The following is a 20,376-nucleotide window of genomic DNA, read 5'->3' as shown; positions in this document are numbered from 1 at the left end:
GAGCGAGACAAGGCGTCAGCTTTTGCATTGAGAGTCCCGGCCCGGTACTTAATAACAAATGAAAACTGAGTGAAAAAGAGTGCCCATCTAGCTTGGCGTGGATTCAAACATTGAGCGGTCTTAATGTAGAGCAAGTTCTCGTGATCGTTATAGATGGTAATAAGATGTTTAGCACCCTCCAATAAATATCTCCACTCCTCCAAGCAGAATTTATTGCCAAAAGCTCCTGATCTCCTATGGAGTAGTTTCATTCTGCAGGCGAAAACTTTCGGGAGTAGTAACCACATGGATGTAATTTCCCAGGAGTACTGCGAAAGGACAGCTCCAACCCCAACTGAGGATGCATCGACTTCCAGGGAAAATAGCTTCTCAAAATGTGGCTGCTGGAGCACTGGAGCAGACATAAAGGCTGATTTCAACTGAGAAAATGCTTCCACGGATTCGGGAGGCCACAGACTTGGATTGGAGCCTTTCTTGGTAAGAGCAGTAATGGGTGCTACAATGGTGGAGAACCCCTTTGTAAATTTCCTGTAATAGTTTGCAAAGCCCAGGAATCTTTGCACCGCTTTCAAGGAGGGGAGTTGAGTCCAGTCCTGGATGGCTTTAACCTTTTCTGGATCTATGTGAAGTTCTGTTCCCGAGATGATATAACCGAGGAAAGGAATTGACGGTACTTCAAAGGTGCATTTAGAGATTTTGCCATAATGATGGTTCTTACGCAGGCGGTGAAGTACTTCTTTGACCTGTATCCTATGTTCCGTGAGGTTTCTGGAGAAGACCAGAATGTTGTCCAAGTAGACCACTACGCTCTGGTATGGGTTCACTATGGTATGCTGGCGGTCGGGCCCCCGGCGACCAGCATACCGGCGCTGGGAGGCCAACCGCCAGCTTACCGACAGTGTGGCGAGCGCAAATGAGCCCCTTGCGGGCTCGCTGCGCTCGCCACGCTATTTTATTCTCCCTCCAGGGGGGTCGTGGACCCCCACGAGGGAGAATAAGTGTCGGTATGCCGGCTGTCGGGATCCCGGCGCCGGTATACTGTGCACCGGGATCCCGTCAGTCGGCATGCTGAAGACCACCCTCTGGTATAGCATGTCTCAAAAGATCTCGTTCACGAATCCCTGAAAGACGGCAGGAGCATTACTGAGGCCAAACGGCATTACCAAATACTCATAATGCCCATCTCTGGTATTAAAAGCGGTCTTCCACTCGTCCACCTGTCTGAAGCGTATCAGGTTATAAGCTCCCCTCAAGTCATGCTTTGTGAAAACGTTGGCTCCGCGAACCTTATCGAATAGCCCCGTGATCTACGGCAACGGGTATCTATACATGGTCTTAACCCCCCCCCCCCCGTCCTATTCTTTACGAAAAAAACCCAGCTCCAGCGGGGGAGGTAGAGGGACGAATGAAACCTTTTTGGAGATTTGATTTGATATAATCTGTCATAGCTTGGGTCTCTGGAAAAGACAGGGGACACGTGAGACCTCGGGGCGGCATCTTCCCAGGGATTAGATCTATTGGACAATCCCAAGGTCTATGGGGCAGTAGCTGATCGGCTGCTTGCTCGGAAAACACATCTGTGTATTCCTGATAGACTTCCAGAAGAAGTTCTTTGTCCGACTTGCGGGTAAACGGGCGTGAGGCAACTTGAACGACAGTAGGAGCTCCAGGATAAGATTTGCAAGGACTCCCAATCGATGTGGGGGTTGTGGGTCTTGAGCCAGGGTAAGCCAAGGACGATGTCATGAGGCATCTCTGGAATCACTAGAAACTCCAGATGCTCAAGATGTAGAGCTCCGAACGGCAGCTTGGTCGGCTCCGTGCGACTAGAAATGAGTCCATTGGAGATTTGGGTACCATTAATAGCAGTCAGCATAATGGGTCGGTCGATGGACTTCAGCTTCAGATCCATTTCCTGGGCGCAACAGGCGGAGATAAAATTCCCAGCGGCCCCGGAGTCCAACGAGGCGTAGAAGGGCTTAGTGACTGATTCGGAAAACAACAATACAGAGAGTAAACAGTCCTCTGCTGGAGAAGATTTGGATGTGGCACCCAACTTGACTCCTCCGGAACAAGCTAAGCATGCCCGTTTCCCAAGTCGCGCCATTGCCCCATACCGCCCACATGGATGCTGGGCACAATGGTGGCACCCGTGATCCGGAGAGATACACGCCGGGAGCCATAGTCCACCAGAGGAGAGCACCCTGGAGACCGAGTGTGTGGCTGAGAGGTAAGCTCGGAGGCCACCCACCTGCACTGTTATACCCCCGAGTGCAAGGTACACATATGCCCCAATGCCACATATTCCCCATAGTGCCAGATATGTCCCCACAGTGCAGATACACATATGCCCCCCCAGTGCAAGGTACACATATGCCCCCATAGTGCCAGATACACATATGCCCCCCAGTGCAAGGTACACATATGCCCTCAGTGCCACATATGCCCCCATAGTGCCAGATATGTCCACTCAGTGCAGATACACATATGCTCCCCCAGTACAAGGTACACATATGCCCCCAGTGCCACATATACCCCCATAGTGCCAGATATGTCCCCACAGTGCCAAATACGTCTGCCACTCCCGCCGCTCACCTCTACTGTGTGAGGGGAGGAGAGCACAGCCCGCGCCGCTCCTGCCCCTCAGTGCTCATCCGGTCTCTGTCAGTTGTGGCATGTCTCTCAAATGAGACGCCAATTCATGAGCCAATCAGAGCTCACGGACTGGCAGCTGCTGGTCCACGAGCTCTGATTGGCTCCTGAACCGGCGCCTCATTTGAGAGATACGCCACGATAGCCGGATGAGCAGTGAGGGACACAGGAGAGGTGCGCGTTAGCCGCTCTCCTTCCCTCACACACAGTACAGCAGCGGGCTGCAAGCACGGCGGTCGGCCTGGAGGTACTACGTACCGGCTGGCAATTTCTTACCGGTTACCGCCCCGTACCGCCATATGGGAGCACTACGCTTTATTAATATTTTATAATAATAACTGTTCATTTTCATAGACCTCGACAAAGCCTGTATGCGAAACGTACGTAGGACTCCAGCCTGGTGTCCTACTGATCTTTATTTAAATTGAATGTGTTACCTTTGAATCTAGTATTTACTATTAGTGCTCAGCCAGAAATACTGCATACCACAGGCAGAAAGCACGATATTAAAAACAGTAGATCACATGGTGCAATTTAGTGCAGTGAAACCAGAATGTTTATAAATGCCTAGTGGAAGTTATATTAGGGAGAAACACCACCTGCACCTGCACATATAGAATCCGTAAACAGTGGTGCCGCATATAGTATTATATCATCATATACTATATATCTATAATATCTGGGCATTAATAGAGTGAAGGCATTTTGGACATATTAATTAGTGATGCTCTCTTGACGAAATTATTAAAATTATGGAGAATGCAAACTCTGAGAGTCACTCACTATGATAATAAAATGCTTTCCCTAATTAGTGTACTCTAGAAAGAGACTAACACTGAATTACATTATTTCCACCTATCCAATATATTGATTTGCCTCAATTATAGATGCAAATAAATTCTCTATATTATAGTAAGAGAATTTAATGTGAGTACACTCTAAGATAGACCGATACGGGGGCAAGTAATGAATTATAATTACAATGTATTGAAACATTACTGGTAGCCCCACAAATCTGTCTATCCCAATACGGATTCATATTATAGCACACCTGATTACTATTACTGTATTAATGGCATATAGAAGGATCCTCTGAATTCATGCATTTACAGTTATACGCAGCATAAACCAATAACATACTGTCTATTTGATCATATACATAATTTGTACATATATTACATTAGTAGACAGGGGATTAAAAGCGCTAATATCCCCAGGTTCACTATAAGGCTATAGTAGTATAAACTGACATCTTGCGGGCCACAGGAGTGAGCTAGTGAAAACGAAGGTTATTTAATCGCAGAGACTATGGCCGATACAAGCAATTAGTCAACATTGAATTATACTCTATAACTGCTGCAGGATAACAGCACCTGTATTTAAATTGGAGGAGTTGCACACTAAAAGATCACAGTGCAGAATATATGCATGCTTTCCTTTTTAGCCAAGACGCTATCAGTAAAAATATTACTGTGCTGTAGCAAACATTGTTTCAGAATGTGATCTGGCTGACTGCCAAGAACCAGAGCTGGACTTCAACAAGAAACATTAGTTTCCAATTCCTTTGAACAAACTCAGTAACACATTCAGCATCATTATTTAATAAATTACTAATAAAAGGATACAATAAATATATAACAAATAGACACAGTAAAGACACCAAGGCTGTTTTAATTCTTTTTCATATTTATTCTTCTCTGTATCGTCTCACATTGTCGTAATCTTTTCACATATATGTTTGTAATATTTCGCATAATGTTTTTCGATCTAGTATGATAGATCAACTATGTTTTAGGACAGGAAATAAAAGTTACATTTTAAAATCCCGTGCACCACTTAACAGATCGCCTTTTCTCTTTCTGCTTGTGCTTGTACCATATACGATCTGTGGTTGCAGCCCCACTTGTGAATCAAACAATTATATTTCTATTAAAAAAAAGGGGCTCCCTTATACCACCCGCTTAGGTAAGGTATTATTTTTTCCAGTGCAACAGAAATTCCCTTCCCCCTTTACCCCCATTTTTTGAACATTTTCATAGAACACCAGGTTTTCTGTTTCACAATTATGGTATCCATATTACTTTATCAGTTGCTAATCAGTTAAACATATAGAAAAAAAAGAAAAGAAACAGGAACATTGTAACTTTCTTTTAATGTCTTTCAACCACAAATCAATATCAATAAATTACTTCTATACTGTATCATATGATGAGATAGAAGCTCCTCCTATAAAATTAATGAGCAGAAAACTGTTTTGGTTTTTTTGTGTATCTCATATACTGTATGTGCAGATTGTCCTCTAGCTTTTATGCCAATCGAAAATAGGCATTCACGTAGTTCTAATTAAGCCCAAGGTCTCTGTTGAGATGACAAAAGAGGAATCTAATTATGGTTTAATGTACTGAGCAGTATCAGAGTAATACAGTTGGCAGACAGAACCGTATGCCAGAACTAGCGCGAAGCTTGGATGATAAAATACATCATGGATGGGTGTGGTTAGTGTGAAGTGACATTCTTACCAATCTTAAAATGTTTTGACTGGAGGACTTGCAGCCCAGCGTTTTGTGTTTCTTGTATGATAAATCAGTCTTCTATAACACCCCAAAGGACAGTTGTAGGAGTTGCACAGTTACGTATTTTAAGCAGTATTTGACCCTGGTTTATCCTTACCAGATCCAGAATTGAGAAAATGGTCAGTTCACTTCTGAAGTATCAAAAACACATTCACAGATTTCCAATACTATATGCACTATATTTGCAAATTATATATTCATTTCCAGTTTAAGACCTTTTGACAGTTTTCAAATGACTCTGAATGAAACATATTGCTTTTTTATTAAGTCAAAATTTTATTGCAAAGTTAGGGATCAATCAAATTACCTGCGACTACACCACAGTACAAGTAGGTGCAGCTGCGTACAAAAATCTGAGTTTGGGGTGATATTCAGCCGCAAGTAAGGCAATCTTAATGTATAGGCACACTAGGCATCTGCCCAGGGTCCCACAATTCTAGGGTCATTCAAGCAGGGGTGGTTGCTGGTCACACAATCAGTGCAGCCAAACAGCATTATCTACCTGCATTTCAGCCCACAGCCAGACAGTTAATAGCTATCAGCATGCTGATTGATAGATGGCTGGAGGCGGCTGACCACCAATCAGAGTGCTAACAGCAAGGCCCCCCCAAATCTAGAGCTTTCAATCAGGGGTAGGTGGTGGTCACACAATCAGTGCAGCCAAGCAGCATTCTCTACCTGTATTCCAGCCTGCACCCAGACAGCGAATGTTTGTCAGCATGCTGATTTGTGGATGGCTGGAGCTATCCACCAATCAGCATGCTGACAGCCATTCACTGTATGGAAGCATGTGGAAAGATGGTGCAGAACCGCAGAAGGGGTAAGTTATGATTTTTTTCATTGTTTCATGTGAAAGGGTGTGTAGGTGCATTGCTTTGCCTAAGTGCATTGCTTTGCCCAGGGCTTACAATGCTGTTAAGACCGCCCTGGGCACAAGGGGCTGTCTAATTGTGGTGCCATTGCTGGGCTTTACATGCTGCTGCAGCGGCAACTCATTCCCTTCTTGAGTAACTAGATTGAGTCCTCAAAGTTTGAACAGAACATTTCTAAAGAAAGCTAGATTTACATTAGGAGATATCATAGCACAAAATAAACAGCTGTTGGGAGATAAGTCCTCAACTGACACTCCCCAGATGTGATATAGAGGATATCAGTTCAGCAGTAGCTAGTCTCAAGGTCATTGCTAGGCTCATGGGACTACCATAGGTACAGGGAGTACAGTTGCTATGGAGCCCAGAACTGAGAGGGGCCCAACTTCACTTTAAAAATTACATGTGTTCAGAGGCGTCACTCACCTCTGTGACACCCGGTGCGGCAGCGCGGATAAAAGGGGCGGGGCTTTGCGGGAATGGGCGGGGCTTAAATAGAGGGGCGGGGTTTCGCGGGCGGAACCCGTTTTTAAACCATTGCATGCACGCAAAGGGGGCGGGGCTTTGCGGAGGGGCGGGGCTTCGCATCCCGACACCCGTTTTTTTTTCACTGGGGGGTGTGGAAGGTGAGGGCTGACTCTCGGGAGGTGCTGTCCCTGCACTGCTGGCTCCTACAAAGTGACAGGAGCCGAGTGCTGCACATAATATAACAGTGCAGCACTCGGCTTCTGTCACTCTGCAGGAGCCGGCATTTTGGTGTCACCCTTCGGCGGGTGACACCCGGGAGCGGGCCGCACCCCCCGCACCCCCCTTGTGACGCCACTGCATGTGTTATATCCATTTTTCACCATTGGTGGTATATAGTGGTGGTACAAATATAAATATTTGGTTTGGGGCCTACAATATATCTAGTCATACCCCTGGACCTTCTTAATGTTATGTAGCATAAAATAAATGGGAGAACATTATAATGTTACATAATATGAACTGTGGCTTGTAATATGGCACAATATGAAGTGGAAGTACTATAGTGTGATATTACAAGAACTGGGGGGCACTGTAATATGGCTTAATATGAACTGGGGACACTGTATTGTATTGTCATAATGTGAAATGGGGGTACTGTGTTGCATTATGTTTACTGGTAGCAGTGCCGTAACTAGGCATTTTAGCGCTGTGTGCAAGAAATGATAGTGGCGCGCCCCCCCCCCCAATGTAAGATAGGGGCAGTGCGCGCCGCAGGCGCGCAAAAAATATATAGGGGCGTGGCTTAATGGGGAAGGGGCGTGGCCACAAAATAATAGCAATTCATACTACGGTGCACAGTAGTCTACATTATTCAAATTACGCTGCACAGTAGCGCCACTACACCAGGTAGAGACCCTTTTATACATTACAATAGACAGCGTCCCCCTTTTTACACATTACAGCAGCCAGTCCCCCTCTTTACACATTGCGGCATCCAGTCCCCCTTTTTACACATTGCGGCAGCCAGTCCCCATTTTTACACATTGCGGCAGCCAGTCCCCCTCTTTACACATTGCGGCATCCAGTCCCCCTTTTTACACATTGCGGCAGCCAGTCCCCATTTTTACACATTGCGACAGCCAGGCCCCCTTTTTACACATTGCGGCATCCAGTCCCCCTTTTTACACATTGCGGCAGCCAGTCCCCATTTTTACACATTGCGGCATCCAGGACCCCTTTTTACACATTGCGACAGCCGGGACCCCATTTTACACATAGCGGCAGACGAGACCCCATTTTACACATTGCGGCAGACGAGACCCCATTTTACACATTGCGGCAGACGAGACCCCATTTTACACATTGCGGCAGACGGTGAGAGAGGGAGAGAGAGAGAGAGAGAGGGAGGGAAGATATACTTACCTTCTCCCCGCTGACAGGCTCCTCGTGCAGCTTCCTCTCGGTGCAGGCTGTGTGAGGTGAGAAGGAGGAGGAGGGAGGGGGAGCAGCGAGCCGCAGCAGCGCTATTTGATTGGTAGTAAGCGCCGCTGCAGCATCCCCCTCTCCTCCTGTATTGGTTGCCTGGCGCTGCTGTGGATGCTGGGGAACCGCATCCCAGCATCCTTAGCAGCGCCGGGCAGCCAATACAGGAGGAGAGGGGGATGCTGCAGCGGCGCTTACTACCAATCAAATAGCGCTGCTGCGGCACCCTGATCCCCCTCCCTCCTCCTCCTTCTCTCCGCTCCCCGGAGCTGGTGGTCCTCTTCTCCCTACACAGCGGGGCGCATGGCGCAGACTTCGGCGGCATGTAATGAGTCAATTTGACTCATTACATGCCGCTGGCCGTTGCGCCCTCAGGGCAACTGCGCTGTGTGCCAAGCCCCCTTGGCACACACGTAGTTACGGCCCTGACTGGTAGCCCTACAATGTGACATAATGTGAACTAGGACACTACTATAGTTCATAAAATAAACTAGGGCACTATTTTATGGTTCAGAAAATGAACCATATCAACTGCTGCAGAGAGGTGTCTTTCTAGAAGAATTGTGACAGGGGTCCCTTCAAAATGTTGCTATGAGACCCACAAAGTTCTGGCTACAGTATACCAATGAAGATAAGAACAAATGCTGATGGAATAGGATTTACATACTGTATTAGGAGTAGAGATGTGCGGCGGGCACTTTTCGTGTTTTGTATTTTGGTTTTGGTTCTGGTTCCATGCTCGTGTTTTGGATTTGGATTGGTTTTGCCAAAACCACCCTTTTGTGTTCTGGTTTTGGTTTTGCATCTGGATGATCTTTGAAAAAAAACATAGAAACAGCTAAAATCACATCATTTGGGGGTAATTTTGATCCTACAGTATTATTAACCTCAATAACAATAATTTCCACTCATTTCCAGTCTACTCTGAACACCTCACACCTCACAATATTGTTTTTAGGCCAAAAGGTTTCACCAAGGTTGATAGATGACTAAGCTAAGTGACACAAGTGTGCGGCACAAACACCTGGCGCATCTAGGAGTGGCACTGCAGTGGCAGATAGGATGGCAGATTTAAAATATAGGCCCCAAACAGCACATGATGCAAAGAAGAAAAAGAGTTGCAATTAGGTAGCTGGATGGCTAAGCTAAGCGACACAAGTGGGCGGCACAAACACCTGGCCCATCTAGGAGTGGCACTGCTGTGGCAGACAGGATGGCACTTAAAAAAACTAGGCCCAAAACAGCACATCATGCAAAGAAGAAAAAGAGGTGCAATGAGGTAGCTGTATGACTAAGCTAAGTGACACAAGTGTGCGGCACAAATACCTGGCCTAGCTAGGAGTGGCACTACAGTTGCAGACAGGATGGCACTTAAAAAAAATAGGCCCCAAACAGCACATCATGCAAAGAATAAAAGGAGGTGCAATGAGGTAGCTGTGTGACTAAGCTAAGCGACCCAAGTGGCCAACACAAACACCTGGCCCATCTAGGAGTGGCACTGCAGTGTCAGACAGAATGGCAGTTTAAAAAAATTGTCCCCAAACAGCACATGATGCAAAGAAAAAAAGAGGCGCAATGAGGTAGCTGTGTGACTAAGCTAAGCGACCCAAGTGGCCGACACAAACACCTGGCCCATCTAGGAGTGGCACTGCAGTGTCAGACAGGATGGCAGATTAAAAAAATAGTCCCCAAACAGCACATGATGCAAAGAAAAAAAGAGGTGCAATGAGGTAGCTGTGTGACTAAGCTAAGCGACCCAAGTGGCCGACACAAACACCTGGCCCATCTAGGAGTGGCACTGCAGTGTCAGACATGATGGCACTTCAAAAAAATAGTCCCCACACAGGACATGATGCAAAGAAAAAAAGAGGCGCAATGAGGTAGCTGTGTGACTAAGCTAAGCAACTGTTATGGTCTCCTGCTCTGTGCTGCCACGTCGTCATGGCAACTGGGAGACAAGTGCTAGCGGAGTAACCTGAGCGTAGCTGATACTCCGGTTTGGGTCTTTTGCTGTGCGGTGGTTACAGGCTCTGTGCACGGCAGGGGATCCGGTGCTGGTTTTTGTGCTCACAGTCTGTGAGGTCTGAGTGGGGCGTGGACAGCACCTGCTATATAAACCCTCTTCTCAGGTTAGGCAGATGCTGCTGAATCTTTGTTGGTTAGTCAGTTCCTGAAAGCTAGCTAGTACTGTGTAAACTTTGTATTTGTTTGTTGCTTACTGCAAGTAGGCCTTGGGATTTGGTATTACACTCTGCCAATCCAGACCTAGCAGTAAGACTGGAGTCAGTCGTTTAACCTGCTGGGGTTCTTTTGCTACTCTGTGAACCTAGCAAGTTTGCGGCTGTATTCTCAGACTTGCCTGCCAAAATCCTTTCTCACTGTGCAAGGTGTTCAGGTGTCAGTTTAGTGGCAGTAAGCTGAACCAGTGCACTGCAAGTGAGAACTAGGATTGTGGAGACTCTCCTAGTGTCTATTATTCCATCTCTGACCAAGGAGTTTACTGCCACACCCGTTGGTAACCCTTTAGGGTTTTGCTGTTGCCCTTAGCAACAGCATTTCGGGTTCTCTACGTATTAAATCACTACATCTCGCTTCTTTCCATCTGAGCATTCCTAATACTAGGGAGACACCCAGTTTCTTAGCCTTTGGGCTTCTCTGTTCACTTTGTGTTTATTTTGTTACCCTATCACCTTCTGTGTATGTAATGTCATATTCCCCAGTCTGTCTGTGAGTTCATTTGTTTTGCATCCCTCACCGTTCAGACACCAGTACATTCCTGCTGGCACTGGTGTGCATAACATATTCAGCAGCCTAATACTCCTGTTGAAATTTTGTGGGAATATGGAGCATACCCCTCAAAATACTTTGCAACAGGTGGTCGATCAGGTGCAGGTCCTGACTCGACAATTTAACGATTTGTCCATTAAAATGCACACCTCGCAGGCCGCTGGCAGAGCTCCCGCAGCAGCAGTACCTTCAGGGGTTAAGGAGCCGAAAGTAAATCTCCCGGATCGTTTTTCTGGAGATCGCTCGCAGTTCTTTTGTTTCAAGGAGAGCTGCAAGCTATATTTCCAGCTTAGGCCTCAGTCTTCTGGGTCGGAGATTCAGCGGGTGGGCATAGTGATTTCCTTGCTACAAGGAGACCCACAGGTCTGGGCATATGGGTTGCAGCCTGACTGTCCGTCGCTTAAAAGTGTTGATGCTTTTTTTACGGCACTGGGCATGTTGTATGATGACCCTGACAAGACGGCCTCAGCCGAGGCTCAGATTTCGATCCTTAAGCAAGGGCGAAGGCCAGTTGAGGTTTATTGTACGGAGTTTCGGAGGTTGGCCCATGATACCCAGTGGAATGACCCAGCCCTGAGACACCAGTACCGAAGAGGTCTTTCTAACCAGTTAAAAGACCAACTGGTACAATATCCCTTGCCTGATAGCTTGGATCAGCTCATGCAGTTATCAATTCGGGTGGATAGATGGCTGAGAGAGCGCAGGCTTGAAAGGGAGACCGAGGTTTCCTTCTTTCCCAAGGGAACCTCAGACTCTGAGGAATTTTCCGAGGAGCCTATGCAGATTGGGGCTACCCGCCTCTCCTCGCGTGAGAAGACGCGGAGGAGACAGCAGGGGTTATGTTTGTACTGTGGGAATAAAGGTCATGTGGTAGTATCATGCCCAGAAAAGCCGGAAAACTTCAGGGCCTGAGGGTGATGGGAAATATCCTGTCAGGCCAGAAGTCAGAATTTCCCAAGAAGACTTTTAACATGCCGGTGACCTTGAAGATCTTCGGTCAAACTGTCAAGACTGAGGCCTTTGTGGACAGTGGGGCCGACGGGGTTTTTATAGACCGCCAATTCGCCCTGAAACACTCTGTTCCCTTAGTACCCTTGGCATCGGAAATTGAGATTTGTGGGTTAAACGGGGAACCATTATCCCAGGGTAAAATTACCTCTTGCACTAGCCAGATTTCTTTGTTTATTGGAGCCACACACTCTGAAAAATTGTCCTTTTATGTGACTGTCTGTACTTTTGCCCCATTGGTGTTGGGGTTACCCTGGTTAAGGGCCCACAATCCTCAATTTGACTGGGTCTCTGGGGAGATTCTTAGTTGGGGTACTGATTGTTTCAGGAGTTGTTTGAGCCTTCCAGTCAGGCTTTCGCAGCTAAGTTTGCCAGGATTGCCAGGATGTTATACAGATTTTGCGGACGTGTTCTCCAAAAGAGTTGCAGAGGTACTACTTCCCCATCGCCCCTATGACTGTGCCATTGATTTGTTGCCGAATGCTAAGCTTCCCAAGAGCAGGTTGTACTCTCTGTCACGTCCTGAGACTCAGGCTATGGCAGAGTACATTCAGGAGAACTTGGCTAAGGGATTTATCAGACCTTCACAGTCTCCAGTTGGGTCGGGGTTCTTCTTCGTGGGTAAAAAGGACGGTTCGTTTCGACCCTGCATCGACTTCAGGGAATTGAACCGTATCACGATTAAAAACTCATACCCACTGCCTCTCATTTCGGTCTTGTTTGACCAGCTTCGTACTGCCACCATTTTTTCTAAGATTGACCTACGCGGTGCGTACAATCTAATCCGAATATGAGAGGGGGATGAATGGAAGACTGCCTTTAATACCCACTCAGGGCATTATGAATATTTGGTGATGCCTTTTGGGCTCTGTAATGCCCCGGCAGTCTTCCAGGACTTCATGAACGATGTGCTCAGGGAATATTTGGATAGATTCTTAGTTGTATACTTAGATGACATCCTAATCTTCTCCCATTCCCTGGAGGAACATCGGAAGCATGTACGCTTAGTCCTCCAGAAACTCAGAGACCACCGGCTTGGGGCGAAGCTGGAGAAGTGCGAATTTGAAGTTCAGCAAATCGCATTTTTAGGATATATCATCTCCCCAGAAGGTTTCCAAATGGAGGGTTCCAAGGTACAGGCAGTCCTGGATTGGGTGCAGCCCACTAGTTTGAAGGCGCTTCAGCGTTTTCTGGGTTTTGCGAATTTTTATAGACGATTTATCGCAGATTTTCATCTATAGTGGCGCCCTTGGTGGCACTCACTAAGAAAGGGGCGGATGTTGCTCACTGGTCTTGTGAGGCCAAAGCGGCTTTTGCCCGTCTCAAAAGGGCATTTGTCTCGGCCAAGGTGCTGCGACACCCAGATCCAGAGCGTCCTTTTGTGGTGGAGGTGGATGCCTCTGAGATGGGTATTGGGGCAGTGCTCTCTCAGATGGGGGTGTCTGATAATCGCCTTCATCCCTGTGCTTACCTTTCCCGTAAATTTTCACCTGCCGAGATGAATTATGACGTGGGTAACCGGGAATTGTTGGCTATTAAGGATGCACTCGAGGAGTGGAGACACTGGCTTGAGGGGGCTAAGTTTGTGGTCTCAATTCTCACCGACCATAAGAATTTGGCATATTTAGAGTCAGCGAAGCGCCTCAATGCCAGGCAGGCACGATGGGCTTTGTTTTTTGCTCGCTTTAATTTTTTGATAACATATCGCCCTGGGTCAAAAAACATCAAGGCTGATGCGCTCTCGCAGAGTTTTGCTCCAATCCAGGAGACCACCGATTTTGATGGCACTTCAAAAAAATAGTCCCCAAACAGCACATGATGCAAAGAAAAAAAGAGGCACAATGAGGTAGCTATGTGACTAAGCTAAGCGACCCAAGTGGCCGACACAAACACCTGGCCCATCTAGGAGTGGCACTGCAGTGTCAGACAGGATGGCAGATTAAAAAAATAGTCCACAAACAGCACATGATGCAAAGAAAAAAAGAGGCGCAATGAGGTAGCTGTGTGACTAAGCTAAGCGACCCAAGTGGCCGACACAAACACCTGGCCCATCTAGGAGTGGCACTGCAGTGTCAGACAGGATGGCACTTCAAAAAAATAGTCCCCACACAGCACATGATGCAAAGAAAAAAAGAGGCGCAATGAGGTAGCTGTGTGACTAAGCTAAGCAACCCAAGTGGCCGACACAAACACCTGGCCCATCTAGGAGTGGCACTGCAGTGTCAGACAGGATGGCACTTCAAAAAAATAGTCCCCAAACAGCACATGATGCAAAGAAAAAAAGAGGCACAATGAGGTAGCTGTGTGACTAAGCTAAGCGACCCAAGTGGCCGACACAAACACCTGGCCCATCTAGGAGTGGCACTGCAGTGTCAGACAGGATGGCACTTCAAAAGAATAGTCCCCAAACAGCACAAGATGCAAAGAAAAAAAGAGGCGCAATGAGGTAGCTGTGTGACTAAGCAAAGCGACCCAAGTGGCCGACACAAACACCTGGCCCATCTAGGAGTGGCACTGCAGTGTCAGACGGGATGGCACTTCAAAAAAATAGTCCCCAAACAGCACATGATGCAAAGAAAAAAAGAGGCACAATGAGGTAGCTATGTGACTAAGCTAAGCGACCCAAGTGGCCGAAACAAACACCTGGCCCATCTAGGAGTTGCACTGCAGTGTCAGACAGGATGGCACTTCAAAAAAATAGTCCCCAAACAGCACATGATGCAAAGAAAAAAAGAAGCGCAATGAGGTAGCTGTGTGACTAAGCTAAGTGACCCAAGTGGCTGACACAAACACCTGGCCCATCTAGGAGTGGCACTGCAGTGTCAGACAGGATGGCACTTCAAAAAAATAGTCCCCAAACAGCACATGATGCAAAGAAAAAAAGAGGCACAATGAGGTAGCTGTGTGACTAAGCTAAGCGACCCAAGTGGCCGAAACAAACACCTGGCCCATCTAGGAGTGGCACTGCAGTGTCAGACAGGATGGCACTTCAAAAAAGTAGTCCCCAAACAGCACATGATGCAAAGAAAAAAAGAGGCGCAATGAGGTAGCTGTGTGACTAAGCTAAGCAACCCAAGTGGTCGACACAAACACCTGGCCCATCTAGGAGTGGCACTGCAGTGTCAGACAGGATGGCACTTCAAAAATATAGTCCCCAAACAGCACATGATGCAAAGAAAAAAAGAGGCGCAATGAGGTAGCTGTGTGACTAATCTAAGCGACCAAAGTGGCCGACACAAACCTGGCCCATCTAGGAGTGGCACTGCAGTGTCAGACAGAATGGCACTTCAAAAAAATAGTCCCCAAACAGCACATGATGCAAAGAAAAAAAGAGGCGCAATGAGGTAGCTGTGTGACTAAGCTAAGCGACCCAAGTGGCCGACACAAACACCTGGCCCATCTAGGAGTGGCACTGCAGTGTCAGACAGGATGGCACTCCAAAAAAATAGTCCCCAAACAGCACATGATGCAAAGAAAAAAAGAGGCACAATGAGGTAGCTGTGTGACTAAGCTAAGCGACCCAAGTGGCCGACACAAACACCTGGCCCATCTAGGAGTGGCACTGCAGTGTCAGACAGGATGGCACTTCAAAAAAATAGTCCCCAAACAGCACATGATGCAAAGAAAAAAAGAGGCGCAATGAGGTAGCTGTGTGACTAATCTAAGCGACCCAAGTGGCCGACACAAACCTGGCCCATCTAGGAGTGGCACTGCAGTGTCAGACAGGATGGCACTTCAAAAAAATAGTCCCCAAACAGCACATGATGCAAAGAAAAAAAGAGGCGCAATGAGGTAGCTGTGTGACTAAGCTAAGCGACCCAAGTGGCCGACACAAACACCTGGCCCATCTAGGAGTGGCACTGCAGTGTCAGACAGGATGGCACTCCAAAAAAATAGTCCCCAAACAGCACATGATGCAAAGAAAAAAAGAGGCACAATGAGGTAGCTGTGTGACTAAGCTAAGCAACCCAAGTGGCCGACACAAACACCTGGCCCATCTAGGAGTGGCACTGCAGTGTCAGACAGGATGGCACTTCAAAAAAATAGTCCCCAAACAGCACATGATGCAAAGAAAAAAAGAGGCGCAATGAGGTAGCTGTGTGACTAAGCTAAGCGACCCAAGTGGCCGACACAAACACCTGGCCCATCTAGGAGTGGCACTGCAGTGTCAGACAGGATGGCACTTCAAAAAAATAGTCCCCAAACAGCACATGATGCAAAGAAAAAAAGAGGCGCAATGAGGTAGCTATGTGACTAAGCTAAGCGACCCAAGTGGCCAACACATACACCTGGCCCATCTAGGAGTGGCACTGCAGTGTCAGACAGGATGGCACTTCCAAAAATAGTCCCCAAACAGCACATGATGCAAAGAAAAATTAAAGAAAAAAGAGGTGCAAGATGGAATTGCCCTTGGACCCTCCCACCCACCCTTATGTTGTATAAAACAGGACATGCACACTTTAACAAACCCATCATTTCAGCGACAGGGTCTGCCACACAACTGTGATTGAAATGACTGGTTGGTTTGGGCCCTCACCAAAAACGAAGCAATCAATCTCTCCTTGCACAAACTGGCTCTACAGAGACAAGATGTCCACCTCCTCCTAATCGTCCGATTCCTCACCCCTTTCACTGTGTACATCCCCATCCTCACAGATTATTAATTCGTCCCCACTGGAATCCACCATCTCAGGTCCCTGTGTACTTTCTGGAGGCAATTGCTGGTGAAAGTCTCCACGGAGGAATTGATTATAATTCATTTTGATGAACATCATCTTCTCCACATTTTCTGGAAGTAACCTCGTACGCCGATTGTTGACAAGGTGAGCGGCTGCACTAAACACTCTTTCGGAGTACACACTGGAGGGGGGGCAACTTAGGTAAAATAAAGCCAGTTTGTGCAAGGGCCTCCAAATTGCCTCTTTTTCCTGCTAGTATACGTACGGACTGTCTGACGTGCCTACTTGGATGCGGTCACTTGTATAATCCTCCACCATTCTTTCTATGGTGACAGAATCATATGCAGTGACAGTAGACGATATGTCAGTAATCGTTGGAAGGTCCTTCAGTCCGGACCAGATGTCAGCACTCGCTCCAAACTGCCATGCATCACTGCCAGCGGGTGGGCTCGGAATTCTTAGCCTTTTCCTCGCAGCCCCAGTTGCGGGAGAATGTGAAGGAGGAGCTGTTGACGGGTCATGTTCCGCTTGACTTGACAATTTTCTCACCAGCAGGTCTTTGAACCTCTGCAGACTTGTGTCTGCCGGAAAGAGAGATACAACGTAGGTTTTAAATCTAGGATCGAGCACGGTGGCCAAAATGTAGTGCTCTGATTTCAACAGATTGACCACCCGTGAATCCTGGTTAAGCGAATGAAGGGCTCCATCCACAAGTCCCACATGCCTAGCGGAATCGCTCTGTTATAGCTCCTCCTTCAATCTCTCCAGCTTCTTCTGCAAAAGCCTGATGAGGTGAATGACCTGACTCAGGCTGGCAGTGTCTGAACTGACTTCACGTGTGGCAAGTTCAAAGGGTTGCAGAACCTTGCACAACGTTGAAATCATTCTCCACTGCGCTTGAGTCAGGTGCATTCCCCCTCCTTTGCCTATATCGTAGGTAGCTGTATAGGCTTGAATGGCCTTTTGCTGCTTCTCCATCCTCTGAAGCATATAGAGGGTTGAATTCCACCTCGTTACCACCTCTTGCTTCAGATGATGGCAGGGCAGGTTCAGGAGTGTTTACTGGTGCTCCAGTCTTCGGCACGCGGTGGCTGAATGCCGAAAGTGGCCCGCAATTCTTCGGGCCACTGACAGCATCTCTTGCACGCCCCTGTCGTTTTTTAAATAATTCTGCACCACCAAATTCAAAGTATGTGCAAAACATGGGACGTGCTGGAATTTGCCCAGATGTAATGCACGCACAATATTGGTGGCGTTGTCCGATATCACAAATCCCCAGGAGAGTCCAATTGGGGTAAGCCATTCTGCGATGATGTTCCTTAGTTTCTGTAAGAGGTTGTCAGCTGTGTGCCTTTTATGGAAAGCGGTGATACAAAGCGTAGCCTGCCTAGGAACGAGTTGGCGAGATGCTGCTACTGGTGCCGCTGCTGTTCTTGCTGCGGGAGGCAATACATCTACCCAGTGGGCTGTCACAGTCATATAGTCCTGAGTCTGCCCTGGTCCACTTGTCCACATGTCCGTGGTTAAGTGGACATTGTGTACAACTGCAGTTTTTAGGACACTGGTGACTCTTTTTCTGACGTCTGTGTACATTTTCGGTATCGCCTGCCTAGAGAAATGGAACCTAGATGGTATTTGGTACCGGGGACACAGTACCTCAATCAATTCTCTAGTTCCCTGAGAATTAACGGTGGATACTGGAAACACGATTCTCACCACCACCCAGGCTGCCAAGGCCTCAGTTATCCGCTTTGCAGCAGGATGACTGCTGTGATATTTCATCTTCCTCGCAAAGGACTACTGGACAGTCAATTGCTTACTGGAAGTAGTACAAGTGGTCTTCCGACTTCCCCTCTGGGATGACGATCGACTCCCAGCAGCAACAACAGCAGCACCAGCAGCAGTAGGCGTTACACTCAAGGATGCATCGGAGGATTCCCAGGCAGGAGAGGACTCGTCAGACTTGACAGTGACATGGCCTGCAGGACTATTGGCTTTCCTGTCTAAGGAGGAAATTGACACTGAGGGAGTTGGTGGTGTGGTTTGCAGGAGCTTGGTTACAAGAGGAAGGGATTTAGTTGGCAGTGGACTGCTTCCGCTGTCACCCAAAGTTTTTGAACTTGTCAATGACTTCTGATGAATGCGCTCCAGGGAGGATGTTCCTAGGTGGTTAACGTCCTTACCCCTACTTAATACAGCTTGACAAAGGCAACACACGGCTTGACACCAGTTGTCCGCATTTCTGTTGAAATAATTCCACACCGAAGAGGTGATTTTTTTTGTATTTTGACCAGGCATGTCAATTGCCATATTCGTCGCACGGACAACAGGTGTCTCCCCAGGTGCCTGACATAAACAAACCACCTCACCATCAGAATCCTCCTTGTCAATTTCCTCCCCAGCGCCAGCGACACCCATATCCTCATCCTGGTGTACTTCAACAGTGACATCTTCAATTTGACTATCAGGAACTGGACTGCGGGTGCTCCTTCCAGCACTTGCAGGGGGCGTGCAAATGGTGGAAGGAGCCACCTCTTGCCGTCCAGTGTTGGGAAGGTCAGGCATCGCACCCGCCGACACATTTGGACTCTCCTTGGGGATTTGTGATTTAGAAGAATGCACAGTTCTTTGCTGTGCTTTTGTCAGCTTAAGTCTTTTCATTTTTCTAGCGAGAGGATGAGTGCTTCCATCCTCATGCGAAGCTGACCCACTAGTCATGAGGAACATAGGAGAGGGCCTCAGCCGTTCCTTGCCACTCCGTGTCGTAAATGGCATATTGGCAAGTTTACGCTTCTCCTCACACGATTTTAATTTTGATTTTTGGGTCATTTTACTGAACTTTTGTTTTTTGGATTTTACATGCTCTCTACTATGACATTGGGCATCGGCCTTGGCAGACGACGTTGATGGCATTTCATCGTCTCGGCCATGACTAGTGGCAGCAGCTTCAGCATGAGGTGGAAGTGGATCTTGATCTTCCCTATTTTACCCTCCACATTTTTGTTCTCCATTTTTTAATGTGTGGAATTATATGCCAGTAATATATTTATCAATAGCAATGGCCTACTACTATATATACTGCGCACAAAAACTTAAATGCACCACAGGTATGGATGGATAGTATACTTGACGACACAGAGGTAGGTAGAGCAGTGGACTACTGTACCGTACTGCTATATAAATATACTGGTGGTCAGCAAACTGTGCATAACTTAAATGCACCACAGGTATGGATGGATAGTATACTTGACGATACAGAGGTAGGTAGAGCAGTGGCCTACTGTACCGTACTGCTATATATTATATACTGGTGGTCAGCAAACTGTGCAAAACTGAAATGCACCACAGGTATGGATGGATAGTATACTTGACGACACAGAGGTAGGTAGAGCAGTGGCCTACTGTACCGTACTGCTATATATTATATATACTGGTGGTCAGCAAACTGTGCAAAACTGAAATGCACCACAGGTATGGATGGATAGTATACTTGACGACACAGAGGTAGGTAGAGCAGTGGCCTACTGTACCGTACTGCTATATAATATATACTGGTGGTCAGCAAACTGTGCAAAACTGAAATGCACCACAGGTATGGATGGGATAGTATACTTGACGACACAGAGGTAGAGCAGTGGACTACTGTACCGTACTGCTATATATATAGTTATACTGGTGGTCAGCAACATTCTGCACTGTCCTCCTACTATATACTACAATGCAGCACAGATATGGAGCGTTTTTCAGGCAGAGAACATATAATGCTGGTGGTCACTGGTCAGCAAAACTCTGCACTGTCCTCCTACTATATAATACTGCTGGTCCCCAGTCCCCACAATAAAGCAATTAGCACACTGA

Source organism: Pseudophryne corroboree, chromosome 8 (genome assembly GCF_028390025.1).
Source record: "Pseudophryne corroboree isolate aPseCor3 chromosome 8, aPseCor3.hap2, whole genome shotgun sequence".
Lineage (NCBI taxonomy): Eukaryota > Metazoa > Chordata > Amphibia > Anura > Myobatrachidae > Pseudophryne > Pseudophryne corroboree.
The sequence above is the reverse complement of the archived record's forward strand: the minus strand, read 5'-3'. Positions refer to the sequence as shown.